At 48.5% G+C, this 17,500-nt stretch overlaps 1 non-coding gene and 1 pseudogene across 1 annotated transcript; both read left to right on the top strand.

The window, feature by feature from the left end:
- Positions 1-16,163: 16,163 nt before the first annotated feature.
- LOC122070169 lies at positions 16,164-16,319 on the top strand. The gene has a single exon (XR_006137685.1). It is a non-coding gene; the product is annotated as a 5.8S ribosomal RNA (ribosomal RNA).
- A 240-nt stretch (positions 16,320-16,559) lies between these two features.
- LOC122070176 overlaps positions 16,560-17,500 on the top strand; it is a 3,970-nt pseudogene continuing 3,029 nt past the window's right edge.

The raw sequence follows: 17,500 nt of genomic DNA, 5'->3' as shown, positions 1-17,500 counted from the left end.
GGCCCTTAACTCTCAAAAGGGGTTATTGTGTGCGAAAGTGTGCATCAATGGGAAGCCCACATAGGTGAAGGTAGATACAGGAGCCACACACAACCTTGCCTCGACGGAGGAGGTAAAGGAACTCATGCCAAGGGTGTCCTAAGGCTATCAACTCCAAAGAATGCCCCATATGTAATGTTGCTCGAGGGGTCAAGACGAACCTTGGGACTAAAGGAGTTCTCCAACACCATTCAGTGGCTAAGTGCTTACTTGCCCTTGGACGGGAGGGCAAGACATGGAGAATTTGGGAACAAGCCATCCATGCCAAGAAAGAGAAAGATGCAAACGAGAGAACGGAGACAACCAGACTATGTTGTAGGAGGCTCAAGTTATGTGATTACAACAAGAACCCCAATTGGCGTTACTCCTTGTGAAAGGGAGGCTAATTTGGTTGCTGATCCAATCATCCAGAGACACAAACTATCTCCTTATGTGGAGTATTTAGTCAAGTGGAAGGGGCGACCAGAGAGCGAGACGAGATGGGAGATAACTGGCATGCTGAGATGACTCGTGAATAAAGTACCCCAAGGAGGTTGCGACGAGGGCGTCGGATATTTAGGTGGGGGAAAGTGTCACGACCTGCCCAACATAGGCCCACGGGCCTAGCTCACCAAGCCCATAGACTTAGGCCGTTGGGCTAAGTAAGGTCCAAGTTCTAGAGTTTTCTACAAAGGTGTAGTAACAATAGATATTTTATTGTAGATATTTGTAGAAGATATTCACAAGGGATATTCTGGGAGAGATTTCTAGAGCTCCACTAAGGTGGTGGGAAGCTTCTAGTTTCCTCCCCAACCGTTGGATGGAGGACATTTGTAAATATCTTAGCCATCCATTGTAACTTGGGGTAGGTGTTGCCTCATTTGGCAAAGGCACTCACCAAGGACCAACCACGAGTGTTCAACCAAGCAAGTGAGTTCTCAAGCCTTGTACTCAAGAGTTCTCTAGTGCTATACAAGTTCATTCTTCTCAAACTCACTCCTGTGTTCACTTCTTTTCTTCCCTAGTCCCTTAAGGAGAGTGGTTAGGCTGACTTAGCACTTGTGAAAGTGCGAAGTGCCAGTGTGGTTGCTTAGAAAGGTCTAAAGCAGTGACAACGTGCTCTTGAATGGCCCAAGTGTGTGCCTACACGTGCTGCGGGAAAGGGTGCTCAACTGCACGTAAGGTGGTAGGCACGGCCGCACATGGTTGCGACCACGGCTACACAAGCCTCGCACATGGTTTTGTGTATCACCGCACATGCCGTGCGAAAGTTTGTAGGCAATGTGCACATGACACGCAGATGGCTGCATAGCCACGCCCAAGGTTACGTTCCACGCCGCACATACTGTGCCCCTGGCTGCCCTACCGCTCGCAAGGTTGCGTGTGTTGCTCCACACTGCCCCCAGGTCGCATGCATGGCTACATGTGCCACGCACGAGGTTGTAGGCCCACGCTTGGTTTCGGGATTTGTTGGAAATGCCACGCACGAGGTTGTAGGCATGGCTGCACCGCCGCGCGCAAGGTTGCATTGCGTGGTCACTCATGCATTGCCCATGGCTGCACTACCACGTGCAAGTTCGCTAGCATGGCCTCCCATGCGTCAATCATGATGGCTGGCATGGTCGCACATGCCACGGGCATTTCAGCATATGGCGCGCGCAAGGTTGCACGCATTGTTGCACTTTCGTGCCCACGTCTGTAGTCTACCATACACCTAGCCGCACACACATGGCTCACACTTGGGTGCTGTCGTGGTCCCTATGGCCCATGCAACAAAGGCTCCTTTGCGGCCTTTGGCAGCACATGAGGCACCGACTGCTGCACATGCAAAGGCCATGCCCGCACAACATAGTTTGGGTCTTTAAATCATGTTGTGCAAGACATCCCTTTGGGTTAGAAAAGCCTTGAAATGGCTATTTGGCACTCAAAGTACAATCATTTTCACTTAAACCCCGCATTTCCATTTTTTTGGATATTTTTCATAAAGTTTCAATCATAAAATATTAAAAAATATGAAAATAAGTTGGAATGGTCCAATATTTTTTCAGAACATTCTATCAACCTTTGGAAGACATCCGAAATTTAGTTTTCAGAAAAATACATTAAAATGGATGTTTCATAGTTTTTTGAATTTAATATGTTTTTAATATTTACAAATTAATAAAAAAATAAATATTCATCAGAAAACTATGATTTTTATATGAAAATAATATTTGGATTTTTCCTTAATTTCATACCAAGTTTCATTTGATTTGGATATTTGAAGCTCAAAAAATAGACAAGTTTATTTTTTTAGGGGGGTCAGCATAGAGGGGCATCCGACAATGAGCGGGTATGGTAGGCAAACCCAAAATACCCATGTTATGGGAAAAAAAGTGAAATGGCACATGGGTTTCGATGAGTAGGCCCTTGGTGTGCGTCGAGGCCTGCCATTGCGTGCGACTGGACGCGTATGGCTGCCTGCCTTGCGTGCCATGAGCCCACAGCTGCTGTAACATGTGTCAATCGTAGCATAGCAGGCCCAATGAAGGTGCACGTGCTTGTGAATGGTCAGCCCTTCTGTTGTACAACGTCGCCCCTTCTGCCGAATAACGTTACTTGCCACCGTGGGCTGCTGGGCGCACGTGGATGCCTACCATGTGCTACCACGCCCCCACTTCTATTGCCACATGTGCCCATCGGCGCACAACTTTTCCAAGGAAGGTGTGGCTTGTGAAAACATGTACATGGCGTGTCCGTCCCGACAGTCATCCCCTTTTCTGCACACAGTTGCTTGCCATTGTGTGCTACTGGGCACGCATGGCTGCCTACCTGCCTTGCGCTACAATGCCTCCACATCTTCTGCCACATGCATCTGTCACCGTAGAGCATGCCCAAGAGTGGCATCGCCTGTGCAAAACACCTTCACAGTTTGTCGGTTTCGAAGATTTGGCCCTTGGTGTGTGTTGCGCCGCCCAAGGCGTGCTGCTTGGCCCTCGTGGTTGCCTAATATATCCCGCTATGCCTCAATAGCTGTTGCCTCCTACGCTCGTACCTGCAAAGAAAGCCTAACAAAGGCTTGGTATGTATTTGAAAACAAGTACATGGCTTGTCTGTCCAGATGGTCAACCAATCTGTCGCACACCACTGCCTGTAACTGTGTACTGCTGGGTGCCCATGGCTCCCTACCTACCACTGCCATGCCCCCATAGTTGCTGACACATGTGTTCGTACCTGCACAGTAGTTTCCAAATAGGTATGGCATTTTTAAACAAGTAAATGGTTCAACCCCTCTATTGCACACCATTGCCTACCACCCTGGGCTGTTGGGTGCATAATGGTTCCTGCCTTGTGCTTCCGTGCCCCCACAGCTACTGCCAGATGTACCCATAGCCGCGTGGCATGCCCAAGATAGGCTTGGCATGTGAAAATCACCATCAAGGCACGTTGGTTTCGATGATTGCCTTTGATGTGCGCTGTGGCCTGCCATGGAGTGTTGTTGGGCGTGCATGGCTCCCTGCATAGCTACTGCCACATATGCCGGTAGCCACACAGCATGCCCAAGAATTGCATGGCATGTGAAGGACAGCAACATGGCATGATGATCCGGATGATTAGCCCGTTGTTTTGCACCTTGGCCGGCCAATGCGTGCTGGTGGGTTTGCATGGCTGCCCGCACACTACACCTACACCCTCATCGTAGCCTACTGGCACTTTTGCCAGTTTTGTACAGCATGCCCAAGGGAGTCATGGCATGTGAAAAAGGTGGAAATGATGCATTGGCCCCATTGATTAATCCCATCTAGGCATCGTGGCAGTTTGACGTGCTTTGCTTCCTGCCATGTGCAGTTGTGCTAGTGCCACTTTTTGCGAGCGTGGTCGTAGTCACGCATTTCCACCCTCTTTTCTCTTTGGCTTGTTGTCATATGTAGGTCATGGTGCAAGGGGTGGGGTGTTGTCTACATTTGACAGAATTATGGGTCAATTCAATGTGCACAATAAATATTTGGTTGGTCCCTCCCCCCCATCCCATTTTTTTTGTTTTCTTAAATTGCACTATTGTGGGTTTGCTGCTTGTAGGGGTTTTTTCATGGTCGGTTTAGTGACCTATGCTATTTGGAGAAGTGCGCTTCTAAGTTGTGCCTAGGTGTGGAGGTGATTGCATGCCTTTTTGGGGCCCGTGTTATAATACGACATTAACGTGGGTCTCTGGAGAACATAGGTTGCAAGCTTGCAGGTGGTGGTGGATCATGAGTCCCTCCCCCCTCCTTGATTTTTAAAAAAATTTCCATTCTCATGGGTATGTTGCTTGCAATAGTTTTGTCATGCTCGATTTTGGGGCCTTTGGTATTTGGAGGAATGCATTTCTAAGTCGTGCCTAGGTGCGGAGGTGTTTGCATGCCTCATGTCGCAAGTGTTATAATGTGACATTAACGTGGGTCTCTGGAGAACATAGGTTTGCAAGCTTGTAGGGGGAGATAAGTCACGAGTCCCTCCCCCTCCCCCCCCCCCACTTTTGTTTTTAAAAAGGAAATTGCATTCTCGTGGGTTTGTTGCTTGTAAGAGTTTTCTTATGCTCGGTTTTGTGGCCTTTATGGTATTTGGAGAAATGCATTTCTAAGTCGCGCCTGGGTGTGGAGGTGTTTGCATGTCTCCTGCCGTAAGTGTTATAATGCGACATTAACGTGGGTCTCTGGAGAACATAGGTTTCCAAGCTTGTAGGTGGAGATAGATCACGAGTCCCTCTCCCTTCCCCTCCCCCCACACTTTTGTTTTTAAAAAGAAAATTGCATTCTTGTGGGTTTGTTACTTGCAAGGGTTTTCTCATGCTCGGTTTTGTGGCATTTATGGTATTTGGAGAAATGCGTTTCTAAGTCGTGCCTGGGTGCGGAGGTGTTTGCAAGCCTCTTGCCGCAAGTGTTATAATGCGACATTAACGTGGGTCTCTGGAGAACATAGGTTTGCAAGCTTGTAGGTGGAGACAGATCACGAGTCCCTCTCCCTTCCCCCCCCCCCACACTTTTGTTTTTTAAATGAAAATTGCATTCTTGTGGGTTTGTTGCTTGCAAGAGATTTCTCATGCTCGATTTTGTGGCCTTATGGTATTTGGAGAAATGCGTTTCTAAGTCATGCCTAGGTGCGGAGGTGTTTGAATGCCACCTGACGCAAGTGTTATAATACGACATTAACGTGGGTCTCTGATGAACATAGGTTGCAAGCTTGCAAGTGGAGACAAATCACATGTCCCTTCCCCCCTCCCCTTGTTCATTTAAAAAATTTGCATTATCGTGGGTTTGTTGTTTGTGAGAGCTTTCTTATACTCGGTCTTGTGGCCTTTGCTATTTGGCTAATCATGTTTCTAAGTCATGCCTAGGTGCGGAGGTGTTTGCATGGTTCCTGCCACAAGTGTTATAATATGACATTAATACAGGTCTCTGGAGAACGTAGGTTGCATGCCTGTAGGTGGAGAAAGATCTCGAGTCCCTCGACCCCTGTTGATTGTCGAGATTTTCATGCTTAATGGGGCTATTGATTTTTCTTCTACCAAATCCTTATTACGTTGTAGTAGGTTTGGTGGTGGATTGTGTCGGTAGTGGATGCAATGCACTTGAGTGGCTATTGTTTTTCTTGTGGTTGGATTGTTCACCCACCAATAGGGAACATGAGCTGGGTTTAGACCATCGTGAGACAAGTTAGTTATACCCTACTAATGACAGTGTCATGATAGTAATTCAACCTAGTACGAGAGGAACTGTTGATTCACACAATTGGTCATCGCGCTTGGTTGTAAAGCCAGTGGCGAGAAGCTACCGTGTGCTGGATTATGACTAAACACCTCTAAGTCAGAATCCTAGCCAATGAAGCGACGCCTGTGCCTGTCGCCCATTTGCCGACCCATAGTAGGGGCCTACCGGCCCCCAGAGGCATGTGTCGTTGGCCAAGCCCCCACTGTGGACGTGTTGTGTGGGCTACCTTGAAGCGTAATTCCTGTCGGGCGATGGGTAGAATCCGTTGCAGACGACTTAAATATGCGATGGGATATTGTAAGTGGCAGATTGGCCTTGCTGCTACGATCCACTGAGATTCGGCCCCGTGTCGCATCAATTCGTCACCCTGTCTTTTTCCCCTTTTATTTCCCCCCACACCCTCCTAAGGCTAGGATTGTCCACACGTGGCCCCAGGTATGCCCCTAAGTGTTAACTGCCCCAACGGTTGCCTGTGTATGGTTATGCGTGTTGCCCAAGTGAAGTGTGCCTATGCGTGCACATTGAGTGCCACTAAGTGTACATGCTGTCACGACCTGCCTAACAAAGGCCAAAGGACTTAGGCCATTGGGCTAAGTAAGGTCTAAGTTCTAGGGTTTTCTACAAAGGTGTAGCAACTCTAGATAATTTTATTGTAGATATTTCTAGAAGATATTTATAGGAGGTATTTTGGGAGAGATTTATAGAGTTCTCCACTAAGGAGGTGGGAAGCTTCTAGTTTCCTCCCCAGCAGTTGGATGGAGGACGTTTGTAAATATCTTAGCCATCCATTGTAACTTGGGGTGCCTACAAATAGGTGTTACCTCATTTGGCAAAGACACTCACCAAGGACCAACCAAGAGTGTTCAACCAATCAAATGAGTTCTCAAGCCTTGTACTCAAGAGCTCTCTAGTGCAATACAAGTTCATTCTTCTCGAAATCACTCTTGTGTTCACTTCTTCTCTTCCCAAGTCCCTTAAGAAGCGTGGTTAGGCTGACTTAGTGCTAGTGGGAGTGCTAACAGCCGGTGCGGTCTCTTAGAAAGGTCTTAGGCGGTGACAGTTGTGGGGTCAGAGCTTCGGTTACGATGGAGCCAAGCTTGTGGTATATGAGACAAGCGAGCTAAAATTGTGGAATAGAGACCAACACCTACACAAGTAATCAACAAAGGAGCAAAGGCAAGTCCGTCAACTTTCGCTTTGCTATGGGGCCTCGCTTAGTTCGAGGGGAGCGAGTATTGGCCGAGGTAAAGTGGTGCCTGAATGTCGTGGAGCAAAGTGGGGAGGAGCTCAAAGGCCATGTGGAAAAGTGGGGAGGAGCTTGATGGCCAGATGGGGGAGCTCAAGGGGTCCCTACTAGGTGCTCTCAACACCATAGTAAGTAACCAAGAGGAGATGGTTGCCACCTTCAAGGCTCAAGTATGCAAAGGAGTTCGATAAGGTGGAAGCTCATATTGGAGAAGAAGTATGGGAAGAGTAGGAGGACAACAGCGAGGGAAGCCACTACCTCTCATGACATGTCTAAAGGAGAGGCACTAAGGCACAAGCGTGATAAGAGGAAACGGTTCAAGCCTAGGGACAAGTGATTCCTATGTGATGAACTACATTGGTTTAGGGATTGCCTCAGGAGGAAAGCTCTTAGTGCCCTATTGAAGGAAGAGGGCCAAGAGCAAGAGCCACCTTGCATGGGGTCCCCAATGCAGCGTGGTGCCACCAGGGCCGAGATAGGGGTCAAGGCCCTTAACTCTCAAAATGGGTTGATGTGTGCAAAAGTGTGCATCAATGGGAAGCCCACACAGGTGAAGGTAGATACAGAAGCCACACACAACCTTGCCTTGATGGAGGAGGCAAAGGAACTCGGGCCAAGGGTGTCGTAAGGCTATCAACTCCAAAGAATGCCCCATACGTAATGTTGCTCGAGGGGTCGAGATGAACCTTGGGACTAAAGGAGTTCTCCAACACCATCCACGGGCTAGGTGCTTACTTGCCCTTGGACGGGAGGGCAAGACAAGGAGAATTTGGGAGCAAGCCATCCATGCCAAGAAAGAGGAAGATGCAAACGAGAGAACAGAGACAACCAGACGACGTTGTAGGAGACTCTAGTTATGTGAATACAATAAGAACCCCAATAGGCGTTACTCATTGCGAGAGGGAGGCTAATTTGGATGTTGATCCAATCATCCAGAGACACAAACTATCCCCTTGAGTGGAGTATTTAGTCAAGTGGAAGGGGCGACCAAAGAACGAGACAAGATGGGAGACAACTGGCATGCTGAGACGACTCGTGAATAAAAGTACTACAAGGAGGTTACAATGAGGGCGTCGCAGATTTAGGTGGGGGAGAGTGTCACGACCTGCCCAACATAGGCCCACGGGCCTAGCTTACCAAGCCCATGGACTTAGACCATTGGGCTAAGTAAGGTCCAAGTTCTAGAGTTTTCTACAAAGGTGTAGTAACAACAGATATTTTATTATAGATATTTGTAAAAGATATTCACAGGAGATATTCGGGGAGAGATTTCTAGAGCTGCGCTAAGGAGGTGGGAAGCTTCTAGTTTCCTCCCCAACCATTGGATGGAGGACATTTGTAAATATCTTAGCCATCCATTGTAACTTGGGGTAGGTGTTGCCTCATTTGGCAAAGACACTCACCAAGGACCAACCAAGAGTGTTCAACCAAGCAAGTGAGTTCTCAAGCCTTGTACTCAAGAGTTCTCAAGTGCTATACAAGTTCATTCTTCTCAAACTCATTCTTGTGTTCACTTCTTCTCTTCCCTAGCCCCTTAAGGAGGGAGGTTAGGCCAACTTAGCGCTAGTGGAAGTGTTAAGTGCCGGCATGGTTGCTTAGAAAGGTCTAAAGCAGTGACAACGTGCTCTTGAATGGCCCAAGTGTGTGCCTACGCGTGCCCCCAAGTGTAGACTACGTGTGCCCACGTGTACATAGTGAATGGCCGCACAACACCCCAAGTGTTGACTATATGTGCACAATGAATGGCCCAAGTGTTGCCTAATTGTGGCCATGCATGCCCACAACTGTTGCCTAAGTGTGCACCCAAGTGTGCCTGTGCATGCTCTTGAATGCCCCAAGTGTCGCCTTAAATGTGCCTATACGTGCCTGCAAGTGTTGAATAAGTGTGTCTACGCGTGCACCAAAGTGTAGCCCAAGTGTCGCCTAATTGTGCTCTGGAATGCTGTAAGTGTGCACATATACGTGCCATGACAATGCCTACGCGTGCCCCCCTAAGGGTGCCTAAGTGCATATGAAGGCAGTGCACAAGGTGACAGTACCGCACACAGGGCTGCACAATGTGCGTGCAATGTGGCAGGCATGGCAGCACTATTGAGCGGAAGGCAGCTGGTATGGATGCACAAGGTGCAGGCATCGCTGCGGGCAAGGTTGCACTAGCACGCACAAGGCTGTTGGCATCGAGGCAGCCTGCCGCACACATGGATGCTAGCATGGCTGCAATACCGCACACATTGTTGCACGCAACCTCAGGCACGATTACAGGTAAGGCTCCACTATCGCAAGCAGGTGTGCAGGCTACCGCACCCACATGATTGGGGGTAAGGGTGCACACCACACGTAAGGTGGCAGGCAACAACGCACATTACTGCGGGAAAGGGTGCACAACCGCACGCAAGGTGGTTGGCATGGCCGCACATGGCTATGGGCAATGGTGCAGGCAACGTGCGTTGGGCTGCTGCCCGTGCCGCACTTCCACGCACATGGCTGCAACCGTGGCTGCACATGCCGTATAAAATTTTGCAGGCATGGCGCACATGACACGCAAATGGCTGCACAGCCGCGCCCAAGGTTACGTTCCACGCCATGCATTTGGCTGCACTAACGGGCGCAAGGTTGCTGGCATGGCCGCACTTACCTCACCTCTGGCTGCCCTACCACTCACAAGGTTGCGTGCGTTGCTCCACACAGCCCCCCAGGTCACATGCATGGCTGCATGTGCCACGCCCATCACTGCCTCACCACACACTTGGTTTTGGGATTTGTCGAAAGTACCACGCACGAGGTTGCAAGCATGGCTGCACCGCCACGCGCAAGGTTGCATTGCGTGGTCGCACATGCATTGCCCATGGCTGCAGTACTGCTCGTAAGTTCGCTGGCATGGCCTCCCATGTGCCGATCATGATGGCTGGTATGGCCGCACATGCCAAGGGCATTTCAGCACATGGCGCGCGTAAGGTTGCACGCATTGCTGCACTTTTGTGCCCACGTCTGCAGTCTGCCATGCACATAGCCGAATGCAGATGGCTCACATATGGGTGCTGCCATGGTCCCCATGGCCCATGAAATAGAGGCTCCTTTGCGGCCTTTGACTACACACAAGACACCGACTGCTGCACACGCCAAGGCCATGTCCGCACAACATAGTTTGGGTCGTTAAATCATGTTGTGCAACACATCCCTTTGGGTTAGAAAAGCCTTACAATTGGCTATTTGGCACCCAAAGTACAATCATTTTCACTTAAACCCCGCATTTCCATTTTTTTGGGTATTTTTCATAATGTTTCAATCATAAAATATTAAAAAATATCAAAATATGTTGGAATGCTCTAATATTTTTTCAGAACATTCTATCAACATTTGGAAGATTTTTGAAATTTAGTTTTTCGAAAAGTACATTAAAATCGATTTTTCATAGTTTTTTGAATTTAATATGTTTTTTAATATTAAAAATTTAATAAAAAAATAAATATTTATCAGAAAACTATGATTTTTATATGACAATAGTCTTTGGATTTTTCCTTAATTTCATACCAAGTTTCATTTGATTTGGATATTTGAATCTCAAAAAATAGACCGGTATATTTTTGAGGGGGGTCATGTCTCCTTCTGGAAAGGGGCAAAGAGCATAAGAGCTACCTTGAGGGAGGGTGGTGCCACTCCCCGGGTGGTTTTCAAGGGGCCACATAGAGGGGCAGCAGACAATGAGTGGGCATGGTAGGCAAACCCAAAAGACCCATGGCATGGGAAAAAAAGTGAAATGGCATGTGGGTTTCGATGAGTTGGCCCTTGGTGTGCGCCAAGGCCTGCCACTGCGTTCGACTGGATGTGCATGGTTGCCTGCCTTATATGTCATGAGCCCATAGCTGCTGTAACATGTGCACGTGCTTGCGAATAGTCAGCCCTTCTATCATACAATGCCGCCCCTTTTGCCGCACAGTGTTGCCTGCCACCGTTGGCTGCTGGACGCACATGGATGCCTACCATGCACTGCCACGCCCCCACTTCTGCTACCACATGTGCTCATTGATGCACAACATTTCCAAGGAAGGTGTGGCTTGTGAAAACATGTACATAGCGCGTCCGTCCCGACAGTCATCCCCTCTGCCGCACACAGTTGCTTACCATTGTGTGCTGCTAGGTGCACATGGCTACCTGCCTTGCACTGTAGTGCCTCCACATCTTTCGCCACATGCGTCTGTTGCTGTACAGCATGCCCAAGAGTGGCATCGCCTGTGCAAAACACCTTCACGGTATACCGGTTTTGAAGATTTAGCCCTTAGTGTGCATTGCGCCAGCCACAGCGTGCTGCTTGGCCCTTGTGGTTGCCTAATATATACCGCTATGTCTTGATAGTTGTTGCCTCCTGCGCTCGTAGCTGCAAAGAAGGCCCGACAAAGGCTTGGCATGTATGTGAAAACAAGTAGATAGCTCGTTTGTCCAGATGGCCAGCCCATCTGCCGCACACCACGACCTATAATAGTGTGCTGCTGGGTGCCCATTGCTCCCTACCTACTGCAGCCATGCCCCCACAGTTGTTGACACATGTGTCCGTAGCTGCACAATAGTTTCCAGAGAGGCATGGCATTTGAAAACAAGTAAATGGCCAATGCGTCCCTATGTTCAGCCCCTCTGTCGTACATCGTTGCCTGTCACCCTGGGCTGTTGGGTGCATAAGGGTTCCTGCCTTGTGCTGCCGTGCCCCCACAGCCACTGCCAAATGCGCCCGTACCCGCATGGCATGCCCAAGATAGGCTTGGCATGTGAAAATCACCATCAAGGCATGTTGGTTCCGATGATTGCCTTTGATGTGCGCTGTGGCCTGCTATGGAGTGCTGCTGGGTGTACATAGCTCCCTGCATAGCTGCTACCACATATACCGGTAGCTACACAGCATGCCCAAGAGTTTCATGGAATGTGAAGGACAGCAACATGGCATGATGGTCTGGATGATTAGCCCCTTGTTTTGCCCCTTGGCCGGCCAATGCGTGCTAGTGGGTTTGCATGGCTGCATGCACACTGCACCTACACCCTCAACGCAGCCTATTGCCACTTTTCCTAATTTTTGTACAACATGCCCAAGGGAGTCATGGCTTGTGAAAAACGTGGAAATGACGCGTTGGCCCCATTGATTAATCCCATCAAGGCACCATGGCAGTTTGACATGCTTTGCTTACTGCCATGTGCAATTGTGCTAGTGCCACTTTTTGCTAGCGTGGTCGTAGTCACGCAATTCCACCCCTCTTTGCTCTTTTGCTTGTCCACATATGTAGGTCATGGTGCAAGGGGTGGGCTGTTATCTACATTTGACGGAATCATTGGTCAAGTCAATGTGCACAATAAATATTTGGTTGGTCCCCCCCCATCCCATTGTTTTTTATTTTTTTAAATTGCACTATTGTGGGATTGTTGCTTGCAAGGGTTTTTTCATAGTCGGTTTTGTGGCCTATGCTATTTGGAGAAGTGCATTACTAAGTCGTGCCTAGGTGTGGAGGTGCTTGCATGCCTTTTTTGTGGCCAGTGTTATAATACGACATTAATGTGGGTCTTTGGAGAACATAGGTTTCAAGCTTGCAGGTGGTGGTAGATCATGAGTCCCTCCGCCCTCCTTGCTTTTTAAAAAAATTTCCATTCTCGTGGGTATGTTGCTTGCAAGAGTTTTGTCATGCTCGGTTTTGTGGCCTTTGGTATTTGGAGGAATGCATTTCTAAGTTGTGCCTAGGTGCGAAGGTGTTTGCATGCCTCATTCCGCAAGTGCTATAATGCGACATTAACGTGGGTCTCTGGAGAATATAGATTTGCAAGCTTGCAGGTGGAGACAGATCACGAGTCCCTCCCCCTCCCCCCCCCCACTTTTGTTTTTAAAAAGAAAATTACATTCATGTGGGTTTGTTGCTTGCATGAGTTTTCTCATGCTTGGTTTTGTGGCCTTTATGGTTTTTGGAGAAATGTGTTTCTAAGTCGCGCCTAGGTGCGGAGGTGTTTGCATGCCTCCTGCCGTAAGTGTTATAATGCGACATTAACGTGGGTCCCTGGAGAACATAGGTTTGCAAGCTTGTAGGTGCAGATAGATCACGAGTCCCTCCCCCTTCCCCCCCCCCACACTTCTATTTTTAAAAAGAAAATTGCATTCTTCTGGGTTTGTTGCTTGCAAGAGTTTTCTCATGCTCGGTTTTATGGCCTTATGGTATTTGGAGAAAAGTGTTTCTAAGTCGTGCCTAGGTGCGGAGGTGTTTGCATGCCACCCATCGGAAGTGTTATAATACGGCATTAACGTGGGTCTCTGATGAACATAGGTTGCAAGCTTGCAAGTGGAGACAAATCACATGTCCCTTCCCCCCTCCCCTTGTTCATTTAAAAAATTTGCATTGTCATGGGTTTGTTGCTTACGAGAGCTTTCTCATACTCTGTCTTGTGGCCTTTGCTATTTGGCGAATCGCATTTCTAAGTCGTGCCTAGGTGCGGAGGTGTTTGCATGGCTCCTACCGCAAGTGTTATAATACGACATTAATGCGGGTCTCTGGAGAACGTAGGTTGCAAGCTTGTAGGTGGAGACAGATCTCGAGTCCCTCGACCCCTGTTGATTGTTGAGATTTTCGTACTTAGTGGGGCTATTGATTTTTCTTCTACCAAATCCTTATTATGTTGTAGTAGGTTTGGTGTTGGATTGTGTCGGTTGTGGATGCAATGCACGTGAGTGGCTATTGTTTTTCTTTTGGTTGTGGGCTCTTTGCTTGTGTATTGAACCACTATGCACAGATACCTCTATCGGTCGCGATGGGCCAAAAGTGTTTTTGTCAAGACCATGAAAATTGTTCCTGTGCTGCTTACCTAGTTGGATGGAAAGATGCTGCCCCTTCACTCTCATTTCATCCCTCTTGCCTGCCCATGTGGTTGGTGTGAGGTGGCTTGGCATACGATGCATATGTCCACTTTCTTTGTGTCAGTGGTGCACGTGCACTGTTTGTGCTCTAGGATGCGGGACATTTTTTGGGGCAAGGTGGATGTGTGTGTGTGTCCTCTTTAATCCTTTGGTTGCACCTCGTTGCACAAGAACGATAGACTGCCATTAATGTATGGAGCAGCATCACCCAATGCAGAATTGGGGATGTGGTACATGCTGTGCTTTGGCGTCAAGAAGGAAAGTTACCTGGTTGATCCTGCAAATAGTCATATGCTTGTCTCAAAGATTAAGCCATGCATATGTAAGTATGAACTAATTCAGACTGTGAAATTGCGAATAGCTCATTAAATCAGTTATAGTTTGTCTGATGGTATCTACTACTCGGATAACCGTAGTAATTCTAGAGCTAATATGTGCACCGAACCCCGACTTTTGGAAGGGATGCATTTATTAAATAAAAGGTCGACGCGGGCTCTGCCCATTGCTCTGATGATTTATGATAACTTGACAGATCGCATGGCCTTTGTGCCGAGGACGCATCATTCAAATTTCTGCCCTATCAACTTTCGATGGTAGGATAGTGGCCTACTATGGTGGTGACGGGTGACGGAGAATTAGGGTTCGATTCTGGAGAGGGAGCCTGAGAAACGGCTATCACATCCAAGGAAGGTAGTAGGTGCATAAATTACCCAATCCTAACACGGGGAGGTAGTGACAATAAATAACAATACCGGGCTCTTCGAGTCTGGTAATTGGAATGAGTAAAATCTAAATCCCTTAATGAGGATCCATTGGAGGGCAAGTCTGGTGCCGGTAGCCACTGTAATTCTAGCTCCAATAGCGTATATTTAAGTTGTTGTAGTTAAAAAGCTCATAGTTGGACTTTGGGATGGGTCGATCGGTCTGCCTCACGGTGTGTACCGATCGTCTCGTCCCTTCTGTCGACGATGCGCTCCTGGCCTTAATTGGCCGGGTCGTGCCTCCGGTGCCATTACTTTGAAGAAATTAGAGTGCTCAAAGCATGCCTATGCTCTGGATACATTAGCATGGTATAACATCATAGGATTTCGGTCTTATTCCGTTGGCCTTCGCGATCGGAGTAATGATTAACAGGGACAGTTGGGGGCATTCATATTTCATACTCAGAGCTGAAATTCTTGGATTTATGAATGATGAACCACTGCGAAAGCATTTTCCAAGGATGTTTTCATTAATTAAGAAGGAAAGTTGGGGGCTCGAAGATGATCAGATACCATCCTAGTCTCAACCATAAACGATGCCGACCAAGGATCGACAGATGTTGCTTTTAGGACTCCGCCGGCAACTTATGAGAAATCAAAGTTTTTGGGTTCCGGGGGGAGTATGGTCGCAAGGCTGAAACTTAACGGAATTGACGGAAGGGCACCACCAAAAGTGGAGCCTGCGGCTTAATTTGACTCAACACGGGGAAACTTACCAGGTCCAGACATAGTAAGGATTGACAGACTGAGAGCTCTTTCTTAATTCTATGGGTGGTGGTGCATGGCCGTTCTTAGTTGGTGGAGCGATTTGTCTGGTTAATTCCATTAACAAATGAGACCTCAGCCTACTAACTAGCTATGTGGAGTTGACCCTCCACGGCCAGCTTCTTAGAGGGACTATGTCCGTTTAGGCCATGGAAGTTTGAGGTAATAATAGGTCTGTGATGCCCTTAGATGTTCTGGTCCGCATGCGCGCTACACTGATGTATTCAACGAGTCTTTAGCCTTGGCCAACGAGCCGGGGTAATCTTTGAAAATTTCTTCGTGATGGGGATAGATCAGTGCAATTGTTGGTCTTCAACGAGGAATTCCTGGTAAGCGCGAGTCATCAGCTTGCGTTAACTACGTCCCTGCCCTTTGTACACACCGGCCGTCGCTCCTACCGATTGAATGGTCTGATGAAGTGTTCGGATCACGGCGACGTGGGTGGTTCACCACCGTTGAAATCTCGAGAAGTCCACTGAACCTTATCATTTAGAGGAAGGAGAAGTTGTAACAAGGTTTCTGTAGGTGAACTTGTGAAAGGATGGGACCCGTGAACATGTTACGTTAAGCGATCAAGGTAGGGCGTGGGAGCGTGAGCTCCTTCCTTCCCAACCCATGTAAAAGGTTGACCTGTGATCCTTCGTAGCATTCGACCTAAACACAACCACCAACGCAGTCGGTGCCAAGGAACTCACAACGGAAAGGACATGACATCATTGCACCTTTGGTGTGGTGTGGCCACCTTAGATCTGAATCTTTATCTTAACGATTCTCGGCAATGGATATCTTGACTCTTGCATCGATGAAGAACGTAGCGAAATGCGATACTTAGTGTGAATTGCAAAATCCTATGAATCATCGAGTCTCTAAACGTAAGTTGCATCCTAGGCGATCGGGCTGAGGGCACGCCTGCCTGGGCGTCATGCGTCATGCGTCATGTTGGCCCACCTCCTTTACCCCTTGTGGTGGTGGTGCGGAGCGAAGATTGGTCCCCCGTGTCTCTGGTCGAGGTGCGGTTGGCCCAAAGTCAAGGGCTCCTTGTGTGGCAAGCGTCACGATGAGTGGTGGGTCGAGCCACTTTGCCATTGTTCGGACATCGTGTGCGTGTTCTGCTCCCATTGGGCTCTGGTGACCCTGATTGCCATTCATTGGCATTTCGACAATGACCCCAGGTCAGGCGGGGCTACCCACTGAGTTCAGCATATCAATAAGCGGAGGATAAGAAACTTACGAGGATTCCCTTAGTAACGGCGAGCGAACCGGGAAGAGCCCAGCTTGAGAATCGGGCGGCTTTGTCATTTGAATTGTAGTCTATAGAAGCGTCCTCAGCGGCGGACCAGGCCCAAGTCCTCTGGAAGGGGGTGCCAAAGAGGGTGAGAGCCCCGTTGTGTTCGGACCCTATCGCACCACGAGGCACTGTCGATGAGTCGGGTTGTTTGGGAATGCAGCCCCAATTGGGTGGTAAATTTCATCCAAGGCTAAATATGGGTGAGAGATTGATAGCAAACAAGTACCGCGAGGGAAGGATGAAAAGGAATTTGAAAAGAGAGTCAAAGAGTGCTTGAAATTATTGGGAGGGAAGGGGATGGGGGCCGGTAATGTGTCTTGGTCGGATGCGGAAAGATTAATAGCTGATCCGTCAATCAACTCGAGACGTGGACCGATGTGGATTACGGCAGCGTCCCAAGCACAGGTTATCTCGTTATGCCTGAGGAGATGTCATCGCCGTGATCGTGGTCGACAGCATACGCCTCGATGGTGTGCCTATTGGCAACTGTCTGCTCCGGGCATCGGCCTATCAGGCTCCCCATTCGAGCCGTCTTGAAACACAGACCAAGGAGTCTAACATGTGTGCGAATCAACGGGCGAGTAAAACCCGTAAGGCGTAAGGAAGCTGATTGGTGGGATCCCCTTGTGGGTTGCACCGCTGACCGACCTTAATCTTTTGTGAAGGGTTTGAGTGAGAGCATACCTATCGAGACCCAAAAGATGGTGAACTATGCCTGAGCTGGGTGAAGCCAGAGGAAACTCTAGTGGAGGCCCGCAGCGATACTGACGTGCAAATCGTTCGTTTGACTTGGGTATAAGGGCGAAAGACTAATCA

The sequence above is a fragment of the Macadamia integrifolia genome, unplaced genomic scaffold, assembly GCF_013358625.1.
Source record: "Macadamia integrifolia cultivar HAES 741 unplaced genomic scaffold, SCU_Mint_v3 scaffold840, whole genome shotgun sequence".
Taxonomy (NCBI): Eukaryota; Viridiplantae; Streptophyta; class Magnoliopsida; order Proteales; family Proteaceae; genus Macadamia; species Macadamia integrifolia.
The sequence above is the reverse complement of the archived record's forward strand: the minus strand, read 5'-3'. Positions and strand labels throughout refer to the sequence as shown.